Source organism: Mustela putorius, unplaced genomic scaffold (assembly GCF_011764305.1).
Source record: "Mustela putorius furo isolate JIRA1106 unplaced genomic scaffold, ASM1176430v1.1 tig00000135_pilon_pilon_pilon, whole genome shotgun sequence".
Classification (NCBI taxonomy): domain Eukaryota; kingdom Metazoa; phylum Chordata; class Mammalia; order Carnivora; family Mustelidae; genus Mustela; species Mustela putorius.
In genome coordinates this window covers 7,029,641-7,035,640 of record NW_025421292.1, presented here as the reverse complement: position 1 = coordinate 7,035,640, position 6,000 = coordinate 7,029,641, and positions in this window count along the sequence as shown.

The window sequence follows — 6,000 nt, the reverse complement described above, 5'->3', positions numbered from 1 at the left end:
ATCTAGAGCCAAATCTGTGGGAGGCAAGTTTCTTTCTTTATGTAGTTCACCCTGTAAACATGGGTATTGCCCTTCAAGGGTCTGGCTTTGTAATAGGATGTCTAATCCAATTTTTTTTATTATTATGTGGGAACTGAGCCTTGTCTCCTGAATTCAACCCCCTTCTACCACCAGCACCATATCTGGGATTCATTTCTAGGTCATTGAAGATTAAAAGATGCTCAGAGCAGCCATGACTTCAGTGATTGTATATTTCACTAGACTTCTGCTTTACCATAGTTTATGACTTTTGACTTTCCCCTTACTTTTTCAGTAGCTCAGTTGGGCATTTAGAAAAACTTTTTTTTTTAAATCCATCATTTTAAGTGTTTATAGTTGAAGGGTTTTTCAGAATATCTAATATATGATATTGTCAAAAAGAGAAAGTTTTTATTTTCATTTTAACTAAATGTTACTTTTGAGTTTTTAACTTACATTTAATTTATTTAGTTTTATATTTAATCTGAGTGTTGACAGTGCTGTGGGTAAACAATTTATTATGCTCAGTAGGAGGGTCCTTTGGGGACTTTCTTGTACACTGCATATAGCAGAAATTTGCACTATTGGTGATAATATTTCTATAGTTTCTCAGGCTGATGCTGGATTTTATGTTCCTGTCTGCAGTGATAAAATGTGTTTGTCATCTATAATCATGCTACTGACATTCTTGGGAACTATGTTAGTGATACTACTTGTCTACAAAAATGGATAAAATTAAGTAAGACTGTTAAATAATTAAATTGTGTCTCAAGTGCAATTGTTTTTGAGAAGTTATGAATTTATAGAGAGTTAGGATCAGAAAAATATGATTCTTCCACTTCACTTAAATGTAATTTGAGTGGTCATCTAATCATTTCATTCTTTTCAAGCAAAATAGTAGTGAAATAGCTTTTTGCAGATTAGAATGTAGTCTATTTAAAAGTTTCCACATTTTTTAAAATGTGGTTTTAGTATTTATTATCTGACTGTAAAGAAACTTCTTTTTTTCTGCAAACATGGCCTCAATCCCATCTGTCTATTACCTCTCAGGTACGAAAGACTTGACCTATTTGAAGAGAAATGCCCAAGGTATTTGTAAATATTTAGGAAAAAGAGAGACTAATTCCCTTTTCTTTCTTTGCTCATTAAACCATCGAAGTCACTGTAGCTACAATGTAAGGTTGGCACAGATCTTTTGGTATCTCTCAGTCTCAAGCTTACTATGCCAAGACAACCACACCTACCCAAACTGGCCTTCCAGATTTTTGAAGTAGCTAATTAAAATGTGTTTAAGAAAGAAAACAAGATAATCATATAAACCCATAATTTTTTTTCTAGCCTTTAAATAATACAGCATTATTTCATTCCCCCACTTAGTTATATTTGATACAGGACTTGGATCTAGCTTTAGTTTATTCTCCACTAGTCAAGTTGATCACTAATTCTTTTCATCTCTCCTCTACAGTTCAGTTTTCTTGTCTTTTAATAATGTCAATGCCTTTCCTCTGAAATCTATCATGAAGATCAGTCATCATCATTGTCCCTTTCCATCTCAAGAGATTACACACACACACACACACACACACACACACACACACACAGCCCTGCATGGAAACAATTCAGTTCATATAGATTGGTATTGCCAGACCTTTTGTTCTAGGCTCATTGTACATTTATAAAAGTTCATTAGTATTAAGCGATTAACCAAGACTTTCTGACACTCAAAAACCTTGATGCTTAATACTAACGTGTCTTTTTTTTTAAACTCCTGTCATATACTTTTGATGATTAATGCACACAGCATAAAATTTATCAGTTTAAACCATTTTAAGTAAGAGTACAATTTAATGGCATTTAGTACAGTCAGAATGTTTTGTGACCATTTCCACTATACTGTTCCAGACATTTTTATGACCCCAAAAGGAAATCTGTTACACATTTATTAGTCCTTCACCGTGCTCCCTTCTCTCAGTCCCTGGCTACCATTAATTTGCTTTCTGTCTCTATGAATTCGCCCTTTCTGGATATCTTATCTAAGTAAAATCACTGAATACAATATGTAGTCTTCTGTATCTGATTTCTTTCACTCAGCATGTTTTCAAGCTTCGTCTATGTTGTGAAGCGTCTCAGTATTTCATTTTTCTTATGACTGAATAATATTCCACTCTATGGATATAACATATTTTTCGTCATTCCATTAGTTGCTGGAGATTTGTGTTTTTTCCATTTTTTGGTTATTGTGAATAGTGATTACTATGAACACCATTATACAAGTGCTAGTTTGACCACAGGTTCACATATTGTAATTCTTTTGGGAATCACCAGATTATATGATAATTCTGTGTTTAACTTATTGAGGAACGGCCAAACTGGTTTCCACAGCAGCTGTACCACTTTACATTCCTACAAGCAATGCGTAAGGGTTTTGTTCACATTTGCATTACTGCTTCTTATTTTCCATTTTGAAATTATAGCCATATTAGTAGATATAAAGTGTTTTCCCATTACGGTTTGGATTTGCATTTTCCTAATGACAAATGATGTGGTGCATGTTTTCTGTACTAGTTGGCCATTTGCATATTCCTGTTTGGAAGAATGTCTGTTGAAGTCCTTGGTCCATTTTTTACCTTTTTAAAAAAATTGTATTTAAATTCAATTAATTAACATATAGCGTATAATTAGATTCAGAAGTTGAGTTCAGTGATTCCTCAGTTGCATATAAATTACATCATGTGCCCTCCTTAAGACCCATCACCCAGTTTACCCCATCCCCTCACCTCCTTCCCTCCAGCAACCCTCATTTTGATTGTCTTCCTCTCTGATTTCATCTTGTTTTATTTTTCCCTCCTTCCCTTATGATCTTTTGTTTTGTTTCTTAAGTTGCACATATGAGTGAAATCATGATAATTATCTTTCTCTGATTGACTTATTTCAGTTAGCATAATACCCTCTGGTTCCATCCACATTGTTGCAAATGTCAAAAATTTTTTTTTTTTTTTAAAGATTTTATTTATTTATTTGACAGAGATCACAAGTAGGCAGAGAGGCAGGCAGAGGAAGAGAGCGAAGCAGGCTCCCTACTGAGCAGAGAATGTGATATGGGGCTCAATCCCAGGACCCCGAGACCATTACCTGAGCCAAAGTAAGAGGCTTAACCTACTGAGCCACCCAGGTGCCCAAATTTCATTTTTTTGATGGTTCAGTAAATTCCATCATGTATACGTGCAATGTTAAATATATGTGTGTGTATACATATATATACACATATGTATATGTACATACACACATATGTATATGTACACACACGTGTGTATATACGCACACATACATACATACATACCACATCTTCTTTATCCATTCATTTGTCAATGGACATCTGGTCTCTTTCCATAGTTTGGCTATTTTGGATATTGCTGCTATGAACATTAGGCTGTAGGTGCTCCTTCAGATCACTACATTTGTATATTTAGGCAAATACTCAATAGTGCAATTGCTGGGTCATAGGGTAGCTCTATTTTTTAACTTTTTGAGGATCCTCCATACTGTATTCCAGAGCGGCTATACGAGCTCACATTCCCACCAAGAGAGTAAGAGGGTTGCCCTTTCTCCACATCCTTGGCAACTTTGTTGTCTCCTGTTAATTTTAACCATTCTGACCGGTGGAGGTGGTATATCATTGTGGTTTTGATTTGTATTTCCCTGATGCCTTGGCCCATTTTTAAATTAGTGTTTTTTTTCCTTTTGTTGTTGAGTTGTAAGAGTTCTTTACATGTGCCAGACACTAGACCTTTATTAGATGTATCCCTTACAAATATTTTCTCCTATACTGTGAGTTGTGTTTTCATTCTCTTGATAGTGTCCTTTGGTGCACAAAAAGTTTTAATTTTGATGAAGTCCAGATTATCCAGTTTGTTGTTGTTATTGCTCATGCTTTTTGTGTCATATTTCAGCATCCATTGCCAAATCTATCATCGTTATTTACTCCTATTTTTTTACTCTATGAATGTTATAGTTTTGGATGTTGTATTTTTGATCCATTTTGAGTCAATATGGTATATTATGTGAAGTAAGTAGTCACTTTTTTTTTAATTTTTTTAGAGAGGGAGTGGAGGAGGGAAAGAGGGAGAGAAATAGAGTCTTCTACATTAATTTTTCTATTTTGAGATGACTACTTGGGGTAGTTTGCAATTTCATATGAATTTTAGTATTTTTTTCCATTTGTGCAAAAAAGACCATTGAGATTTTGATAGGGGTTGCCTTAAATTTGTAGATCACCTTGTAGAGTTTTGCCATCTTAACAACATTACATTTTCCAATCTATGAACAAAGACTATCTTTCCTTTTGTGTGTTTCTTCAGTTTTTTTAGTATTGTTTTCAATGTATAAACTTTGTACCTCTTTGGCTAAATTTATTTACAAACATTTTATTTTATTTTATTTTATTTGTTTTTTTAAAATATTTTATTTATTTGACAGACAGAGATCACAGGTAGGCAGAGAGGCAGGCAGAGAGAGGAGGAAGCAGGCTCCCCGCCGAGCAGAGAGCCCAATGGCGGGGCTCCATCCCAGGACCCTGGGACCATGACCTGAGCCGAAGGCAGAGGCTTCAACCCACTGAGCCACCCAGGCACCCCAAATATTTTATTTTTTTGATGCTTTTGTAAAAAGTATTTTTTCTTAATTTCCTTTTTGATTATTCATTATTAGTGTGTTAAAATGTAACTAATTTTTGTGTGTTGATGTTATATCCTGCAACGCTGGACAATTTGTTTATTAGCCCTAATAGTTTTGTTATTAATTCTTTAGGATTCCCTCTGTGTAAGACCATGTCACCTGTGAAAAGAGTTTTACTACTTCTTTTCCAATCTATATGAATTTTATGTCTTTTTATTGCCTAATTGTTTTGGTTAAATCTTCCAGTAAAATGTTGACCAGAAGTAGTGAAAGCAATCAGTCTTGTCTTGTTTCTGATCTTATGGAAAATTTCTTTAATCTTTCATCATTATGATATTAGCTGGTTTTTTTGGTTGTTGTTTTTGTTGTTTTTTAATGCACTTTATCATTCTGTGTAAATTTCTTTCTATTCTTAGTTTGTGGAGTGTTTTATGCATGGAAGATTATTGGATTTTGTCAAATGCTTTTCTGTAACAATTGACATGATCGTGTGAGGGTTTTTTTCCTTCATTCTATTCATGTGGTGTGTCATATTGATTGGTTTCCATATGTTGCCTTCCAGGGATAAATCTCACATGCCCATGATGTATCATCTTCTCAGTAGGCTACTGAATTTGGGTTTCTAGAATTCAGTTGAGGATTTTTCCATCTATATTCATTAGAGATATTGGTGTATAGTTTTATTTTCTTGTAATGTCTTTGTCCAGCTTTTGTTTCAAAGTAATGTTGGCCTCACAGAGCGAGTTAGGAAGTTTGTCCCTCCTGTTCTTTTTTAATTCTTTTTTTCTTTCTGCTCCTCAGACTGGGTAATTTCCAGTGTCTTATCTTCAGGTTTCCTGATTCTTTCTTCTTCCTGCTCAAATCTGGTGTTGATATCTTCCAGTGAATTTTTCATTTTAAGTGTTAGATTTTCCAGTGCCTAAATTTATACTTGGTTTCTTTTTATAATATCTCAGTTGACATTCTCTGTTCGATAATACATTCTTCTCCTGCTTTCCTTTAATTTTTTTGGCTCATTGTTACATTTAGCCCTTTGAGCACATTTAAGAAAGGTGATTTAAAATCTCTACTCATAAGTCCAAAGGGCTTCCTCAAGGACAGTTTCTGTTCACTTCTCTGCATGTGTGTGTGTGTATGTGTGTGTATAAATATACCCTACTTTCTTCATATGCTTCATAACTTTTGTTGACAAGTTGACATGTTAAATACCATAAAATGCTAACTCTAGAATTCAGATTCTCCCCCTTCCCCAAAGTTTTTTTTGTTTGCTGCTTGTTGTGGGTTTTACTCATTTGTTTCATGACTTTT